Raw genomic sequence first — 9,702 nt, forward strand, 5'->3', positions numbered from 1 at the left:
GCCAAAAGATATATACTTCTCAACACACACACACACACACACACACACACACACACACACACACACACACACACACACACACATTGAGCAGCCCTACTTAGATCACTCTCCTCACTGAGGTCAAGGTCAAATAAAGGAGATCAAATGTGATCTCCCATCCCTTGTTACAATTTACGCTCACACAAATGGTTGCACTGTACGCTCACTGTACGCTCCCTGATGCTTACTGTACGCTCCCTGATGTCACTGTAAAAAAAAAACGATATAAAGAATTTCCCACTGCACACTATACATACTATCGGTCTGCAGTTATTGAAGTCCTTACTTATTCACTTGATTTCAGAACGGAGTACAGACTGCAGGAGAAGACGCACTCTCCAGACTCAAAGAACTACAATGCCCATGATGCATCACTCCCAGGTGAAGATGAACTCTCCAGACTCAGCCAGGGATGTTTCTATTAAACAGGAAGCTGAAGACGTTTCTATTAAACAGGAAGCTGAAGACGTTTCTATTAAACAGGAAGCTGAAAACGTTTCTATTAAACGGGAAGATGAAGACGTTTCTATTAAACAGGAACCCGAAGACGTTTCTATTAAACAGGAAGATGAAGACGTTTCTATTAAACAGGAAGCTGAAGACCAGCCACACCTCAGTAAGTTTCATGTGCTCTTCCTTTCTTTAATATGTTCTGTTCTGTAGGGTTAAGGCTCATTCATAGTCTGGATTATCGGTGGTGAGGTGACCACCAAACATGACGTCACGAGCCGCGGTGAATAGCAAACCACCGCGCCAGCCCTTCTCTCTGTTTTTACTCACCACCGCTCAACGTTATTTCAGCTCCGGTGGTCACCTCACCACCGGAGCGGTGGTCACCTCACCACCGAAAATCCAGACTATGAATGAGCCTTTAGGGTTTTTAGGTTACGTTAGGGTGCATTTTGAGAACCCACACATTTTCCGCATGCGCACAAATGGCACAAAGAATGCAAGCTGTGTGGCCCCGCCCCCATACAATCATTCTACAGCTGTGGCCCCCGGCCTAATCTAATTGAATACCCCTGACTTAGAATCTGCACTTTCTTACTCTTTACACAACTGAAACTTTACCATTATGTGCGACACAATTTCTATCGCGTGTGGAGAAATATTGCTCGGCCGACTGGCAGCGTGAACAGTACATTTGGCGCTGATCGCTGCAGCAGTTTGTGAGATTTGATCGCTACAGTAGTTTGTGAGATTTGATCGCTACAGTAGTTTGTGAGATTTGATCGCTACAGTAGTTTGTGAGATTTGATCGCTACAGTAGTTTGTGAGATTTGATCACTACAGTAGTTTGTGAGATTTGATCACTACAGTAGTTTGTGAGATTTGATCGCTACAGTAGTTTTTGAGATTTGATCGCTACAGCAGTTTGTGAGATTTGATCACTACAGTAGTTTGTGAGATTTTCCCCAGACACACAGGCAGACAGATTCAGACTCAGACATATTTCCACACATACAGAGCTATGCAGTGGAAATCTTTTACATCGATTGTTAAGCTACCATCCAGTGATGTAAATAGGTTTTAAATGTAATTAGTCCCGGGATACAGGGATGCTTCTGTTTCATAACGTCATGCACTGAGTGGCATGACTAATTTACTTCAAATGACTTTTTTTTGTATTTTGCTAAAATATTACTAAAACTTTCAGGACAGTAATAACCTTTAGTTAGTAACGGTTTAGTTAATCTTATCTTGGTAGGTAATAGCTCATGTTGTACATGTAACATGGAAGAATATTGTATTTACATTTTAGGAATCCAGTCTTGACCATCATCTTATGTTTCTGCTCCTAGACATCCTACACATGGTTGTGTGTAAAGATGAGGTTTCTCCTGAACAGGAGAGGCGCCCCAGTCTGCTCCAGGAGGAATCAGAGCCTCTACACATTAAAGAGGAACAGGAGGAGCTTAAAGAGGAACAGGAGGAACTACTTCAAAGACCAGAGGAACCTGTTGGGTCAACATTGACATTACTAGCAGTGAAAGGTGAAGAAAATGATGATGATGATGATGAAGAAGAAGACATATCTTCCCACTGTCCTGAGGTTGAAGTTGAACTTGAATCTGTCACTGAAGACAGTGGTGATTGGGAGGAGACCAGTGAAGACGATGATGACGAACGTGACAATAGTTTCAGTGACTCGGGTTCCCTGAAGAAGCACCAGCGTGTCCACACTGGAGAAAAACCTTTTAACTGTAAACATTGTGACAAGAGTTTCAATCACACATATCTCCTGAAGCAACACGTTCGTGTCCACGCTGGGGAAAAACCTTTCCAATGTAAATATTGTGACAAGAGTTTCAAGCAGTCAAGTAATTTGAAGACACACCTTCGTGTCCACACTAGGGAAAAACCTTTCCAATGTCAACAGTGTGACAAGAGTTTCAGCAGTTCAAGTAATTTGAAGACACACCTTCGTGTACACACTGGAGAAAAACCTTTCCAATGTAAACATTGTGACAAGGGTTTCAGTGTCAAATATATCCTGCAGAAACACCTTCGTGTCCACACTGGAGAAAAACCGTTCCGATGTAAATATTGTGACAAGAGTTTCAGAAATTCAAGTGATTTGAAGACACACCTTCGTGTCCACACTAGGGAAAAACCTTTCCAATGTCAACATTGTGACAAGAGTTTCAGCAGTTCAAGTAATTTGAATTCACACCTTCGTATACACACTGGAGAAAAACCTTTCCAATGTAAACATTGTGACAAGGGTTTCAGTGTCAAATATATCCTGCAGCAACACCTTCGTGTCCACACTGGAGAAAAACCGTTCCGATGTAAACATTGTGACAAGAGTTTCAGTTGGTCAGATCAACTGAAAACACACCAGTATGTCCATACTAAAGAAAAACCTTTCCAATGTAAACATTGTGACAAGAGTTTCAAGCTGTCAAGTGCCCTGAAGACACACCTCCGTGTCCACACTGGGGAAAAACCTTTCCAATGTAAACATTGTGACAAGAGTTTCAGTTGGTCAGATCAACTGAAAGCACACCAGTATATCCATACTAAAGAAAAACCTTTCCAATGTAAACATTGTGACAAGAGTTTCAAGCTGTCAAGTGCCCTGAAGACACACCTCCGTGTCCACACTGGGGAAAAACCTTTCTAATGTAAACATTGTGACAAGAGTTTCAATCGTTCAGATCAACTGAAAACCCACCAGAGTGTCCACACTGGAGAAAGACCTTTCCAATGTAAACATTATGACAAGAGTTTCTATTATTAAAGGAATCTGAAGACACATCTTCAAATCCACACTGGAGAAAAACCTTTCCAATGCAAACATTGTGACAAGAGTTTCTATCGGTCATATCAACTGAAAACACACCAGTGTCCACACTGGATAAAGACCTTTCCAATGTAAACATTCTGACAAGAGTTTTAGGTGGTCAGATCAACTGAAAACACACCAGAGTGTCCACACTCGAGAAAGACCTTTCCAATGTAAACATTGTGACAAGAGTTTTAGGTGGTCTGGGGCCTATTTCACGAAACTTGGATTAACTAATCCAGGATTTAGGCCAAAGCCAGGCTTTTTAAATCCTGATCTTTACAGCCTGGTTTATTCCGTTCCACTAAAGCCAAGCGAGGCTCAGAATTGGTGGATTTGGCGAGCCGGGATCAGCAAGCCTGGCTTAATAGACAGTCTGGCTTTTTGTCTCTAGACCCCTTATGTGGATCACAGATTTACTGATCCTTCTTCTTCATGCGGTATTATGGCAGTTTTCATCCTTAATAGTTGCATTACAGCCCCCTTCTGTATATCTCATTATCTTTACTAATCTATTCAAGACTTACTGATACAAGGACTTAAGCTTCTAAAATAAATACTGCTGCTGTAATTAAAGAGAGAACATACTCTCAATAGTGGATAGACTGAATGATTAACTACCCCAAAAATATAGTTTACATTTTACCACTACTATTAACTTAAAACAGAATTCTTAATATTGTAAGCATAATGATATTGTCGCATTGTGATATTTGGCCATAACTCCCTCCTCTGAGGGAGCTACCTTTGGGGAAGGGGGTTGTTGTCCAGACAGGTCCGGGTCATGGGTTCATGTAGCATGCCAAAGTTTGTGCTATTGCCATTGAGAATGCATTGGGCGTTTAAGTTAAATAACTCAGAAACTACAAAACATTTCAAAGTAAAAAGTTCCAGCATGTGTCTCCACAGTAAGCTGGATTTTACAAAGTGTGAATGTAGTTTCTAGGTGAAAGTGATTTTTTTAAGTGCCACTATCTGCCTATAAATGTCTCAAATTTGAAAGCACTATATTTCTAAAATGATGAAACATTTCAAAGATTCCTTTTCAGGCACACATGTCCACCGTAGGATGAACCTAAATAGGTTTGAATGGGGTTTCTAGGTGTAAGTATGTAGGACTAGTAGTGGGTGAAACGTTACAATGGTAATATGTTGTAAAACAATGAGTAATGGTAATATTTAGTGGTTTTCACTTTTACAAAAAAAAATTATAATAATATAATATAATATAATAATTCTTCTTAACCGTGCAATTGCACGACAGCAAACCTATTCATGGGGAACATTCACCAAAAGCAGCTGATCTACAAGCTCACAAGCTGTCATGATGTTGTGCAGCCGATATATTTTGGTTATTTGATTTTATATAGTGCTTAAATTAGTCCTTTAACCCATTCTGACCTGAGATCAGATTCATACGAGGTTTCCGCCGGACACACACTGGTCTGATGAACCCATTCTGACCTGAGATCAGATTCTAAAAATGTCAGTCGTTCTTCGATTTTTCAAAAAATAGCAGACCTACAAGCTCGTATCGCGCCACTCGGTGGCGCGATATGAGCTTGTAGATCTGCTATTTTTCAATAGCTAAAGCATAACATGATGCTAAACACCAAAATGGGTGCCCGTTCAGAATGGGTTAATGCAGACCGATACAAATAAGGCAACATAAACCCATAATAATTGAATAAATCTGGAAAACATCATTGGTTTGTGATCAGTTTGACTGCTTAATGAACAGTAAAGACATCAGGATTAGGTTAAACCAGGCTGTTAGCCTGGTCCGGAGCAGGCTAAGTCCAAAGCATTAGTTTCCATGGTAACTTATGTAGCATCACTTTCATGAAACCGAATCAAGCCTCAACATATCCAGGTTAACTGGTTAAGTTAATCTGGCAAGATCAACCAGCTTTCATGAAACCGGTTAAACACTGATCCAGGATATATTAAGCCAGGATATGTGTTAAAGCCCGGCTTAATCTCTAATCCAAGTTTTGTGAAATAGGCCCCAGATCAACTGAAAACACACCAGTGTCCACAACGCTTGTGTTTACAAGCTTGTTCTGACTGAGTTCAGCTCACACATTTGCAATCAATGCTGCCTCACTCTAATCACAGGGCTCTGCTCCTGCATGCCCTTCTAGGTCATAATGAACAGCAATAAAGGACCAGGCACCACACACAGCATACCAATACAATGTACCCAAATAAACATACATATAATGTTCACATATTATACATTTTCAGAAAGGTAAGCAATAAAATTGGGTATTTTGTAATATTCTATTTTATTGCTTACCTTTCTGAAAATGTATAATATGTGAACATTATATGTGTCCACATATATTTTTCCCCAGTGTCCATACTGGGGAAAAACCTTTCCAATGTAAGCATTGTGACAAGAGTTTCAGTAGTAATCTCACCAGATTAACTCAATTCTGCCAAGGACTTAATTTTTCTTTTTTTTATTACACCAGCATGTCCACATTGGGGAAAAACCTTTCCAATGTATACATTGTGACAAGAGTTTCAAGGATTCAAGTAATCTTCGTTTACACCTTCGTGTCCACAGTTCTCACACGACAATAAAGAAAGATGTCCACTTTAAACGGTGTGACCTAAGTTTAAATAACTCTGGTCACTTGCTAAGACACCATTGCATTCACACCATGGGGTAAAAAATAGAAAGTTTCCACTAGGGATGGAGCTCGATAACCGATACCCTATCAAATCCGATAACAAGCTTATTGAGTACCCGTTATCAATAAGCTTTGGGCTTATCAAGCCTGTTATCGAGCATAGCGGCCCATGACGACATGTTCAAACAATCATGGCAAGAGGCGATCAAGAAATACATGTAATCATCCACGCTGGCACAAACATGTCGGTCTAAAAGTGTATTGATACCTGCCGAACAGCACTGCCAGGGAAAACGAAAATAACACTTAAGTTTAATAGTTTCTTTAATATTATTTTATTGGTAAAAAGGTCAATTGCCTGTTAGAAATGTCCTGTATTTGAAGGCCCTAGTAAAAGATACTGGTTCTGTTCTGAATTTATTGTCTTCTGTCCTTCTGTGCTATCCCTTTTGGAATCAGTGTTTGACTGAACTCTGTTTTTACATTTATGTCTAATAAACTATTCAATCAATCAATCCTGTCAATAGAGGCCTCCATTCTCCTGATCTTTTGTTTTTTCATGTTTTAGGTTATTCACGCTAAAGATTCATGTTTTAGGTTATTCGAGCTAAAGATTCATGTTTTAGGTTATTCGAGCTAAAGAATGACTATTATAAAAACATTTCGTCTCTGCCTCAATGTATTGCATTACTGGTATTATTTGAATGTTTTATGCTTTGCTTTTATTTTTATTTTTTCTCCATTGCTCTGTAAAGCACTTTCAGCTGCATTTCATGTCATGAGACGCAGATTTCCATCTTGAGGATTCCATAGGTACATATGGGCTAATTATGAGATGAAAAGCGGGAAAGAAAACTACCAAGGGGCTCGGGGTGTAGCGATGGGCGCGGTGTGAATGACGCGACCGCAGCAGCATCACTAGTCAGGTGATCTCCAAACTACAAAGCATCCATGATCCCCAGGAAAATAATTTATAGATATATAGATCATTTATGGCGTGTGTGAACGTTAGTTTCTCACGTTCAACTTCGTTCAAGAGAGGCTTCCAGTTCCAGGTGAAATCCCCATCGCTAAAACACACCCAAAACAGTCTCTAATATCTAGCGGAAACTCCACCATAAAAAGTCATTTTTTCCAGACACAAATTAACTAATCTTTCTCAGACGTCCAATTTCACTGGAGCACGCAGCGCACAACATCCCAACTATCGACCCAAACACTGAGGAAACTCGATTAAACATAATGTCCCACGAAAATTATCTTGCAATAGCTTGTTATTTTTGCGTCAAGGAGGTACAGTATGTGTCCATATCGCCCCGAACGGCCAACAAAAGACATCTCTCCCTCCCACAGCCACAGTGAGTGAAGGCAGCGCAGTAATGCCTGATTTATTATTCGTCGTACAACGTGTTCCGTGCTGAAAATAGCTGATCTACAAGCTCACAAGGCAGCGCGGACACGACACGTGAGCTTGTAGATCAGCTCGTTTCAGCACACGGAGAAATGCAGGCTGTGAGAACGGAGGACATTCAGAAACTTTTGCCGTCACAATAAAAGCATGCAGCTTTCACAAGTGTGCCCATAAAGACAAGGAAAAGGATTAAGAATTCGGTGGCATTTCAACATTGCAAAAGGAATTAATTTGGATAATGGTAATGGAGATATTGTAAAGGTTGTCACTTTATTAATCCCTAAATTTGTAGTTCATTCCCAATAGCAGACTTTATTCCTATGGGCTGTCGCAATAATGGCGATATGAAACTTCTGGCCGATATGCAATATAAATAATTGCTGTTATGGCCAATAAGCGATATAAACCAATGTCGAGATGATCTGACTGTATTGTATTTTATATAGTATAAGTTTGTACATTTTAGAAAACACTGAATTTTATTCAAAAATATAGTCTCAGAAATGTCATAAAAGCAAAGAGGTTAATGCCTCCAATCTGTGATTTCTTCAGCTGGTTGGCTGTTGTGTGGAGCAGCAGCAACGATAGCTTTAGAAATGATCATACCTAAACCATCAAAAAAACATCATTACATTTTTTCCTTTAGATTTATTTTGGCTTTATTCCATGCCGGTCTAGTAGCGTTCCAACAGTGTGAATCCGCTTCCAGGTGACCTTACTGCTGGGACTGACCTGGACCCTGGGCTTCTTCACCTGGGGCCCGGCCCGGGTGGCCCTGCTCTACCTATTCTCTGCACTCGACTCCCTGCAAGGTCCCACACGTCAAAACTCACTCCGCCCATGGGGCTGCTCAGTGAACATGGTACAATTTACAATTTAGGCATTTAGCTGACGCTCTTAATCCAGAGCGATTTACAGTAAGCACGAACAACAAACATGGTAGCCTAATACATCATATACATAAAAAGCGTCATCATGAATCATACTCCATACTCATTATGCTAATAACCTAACAGTGGAATACATAATGAAACCATCCATATATACTATAGGCTATAGTGCTACTGTAGGTTAGGATAAGTTCTTGTTTTTATATCAGTATAGTTCAAACGACTCAAATCTTTTAAATGTCAAGCACCCCCAAAGTGATATGCATGAAGTGGAGCCCCATCTCAAAATAGTGTGTTCCAGGGACCCCTAGAAGCAAAGATTTGAGTAAAAATGTTCACGTTAAAAACGAAACATTTGCACACATTGTATATAGGCCTATAAATTATCTTAGCAAAAGTAAAATAAATATGCTTTTTAGCAACAAAAAAAGACAGTTTTCTCCGTTTTAATGGGTTATGTATTTTAACGGTTAAGTAATAGCATACAACTAAGGCAGAATTATGCATTTAGTGTGTGTCTTTCTCTCTCTCTCACACACACACACACACACACACACACACACGAGCATTTAACAAAACTGAATGCGGTACATTTGGTCAGAAAGTGTAAACCCCTTCATTGTGTTCTAGGACTGTTTGTGAATGTTATGGCCCTGCCTCGAGCTCAGAGGGTCTCCAGAGGAGGGGGTTGAAACCTACAGCACCGCCTGGGACGACCCGCCACGCGCTGGGAGCACGCGCCCATATAAACACCCACGCACACAGAACACACTGTAGTTTTAAAGCATTTCTCAGGGGTTTGAAGCTATACAGTCTATTACGTTTTTTTGTCTGTTGTCTCCCTCTCCTGGCGGTAAGAGGTAACTGCATAAATGTCTGAAGCGCCTATACATAGCACCGCATTTAAGTGTGTGCTGCTTGAGGTTTCCAGGTGAAGGTTGGTGGTTCACTTCTATTATTAAGGGTGGGATTTTGAACCACAGACGTGGGGTTGCAAGGGGGGGGGGGGGGGGGGGGGGGACAACTACTACTAGCATGTTTATTTTGTAATTGTTTGTTTTCTTCGATAGATCATGTTTCCATTGAGGATATCTCTGGACATAATTAAGTGTTGTCAGCCGTGCTTCTCTGGGATTTCCACGTCATGATACGCATTTGAGTTGAAATTCCTAATCAATCAAAAGCTGCACAACACCAGGGCCTGTACTAGATATCTTCTTTTAACATACTAGCCGATACAAATGTGGTTAAACATTATGTTTTATTTAGTCCCAACATTGTAGCAATTTAATCTAGATACATACAGAATGGGTTATGTCTCTGTCCACTTTTGTCCAGTTACTCAAAATCAGACCACAAGGGGTGTGTGTGTGTGTGTGTGTGTGTGTGTGTGTGTGTGTGTGTGTGTGTGTGTGTGTGTGTGTGTGTGTGTGT

This window comes from Protomyctophum parallelum (assembly GCF_964188405.1).
Source record: "Protomyctophum parallelum genome assembly, chromosome: 1".
Classification (NCBI taxonomy): domain Eukaryota; kingdom Metazoa; phylum Chordata; class Actinopteri; order Myctophiformes; family Myctophidae; genus Protomyctophum; species Protomyctophum parallelum.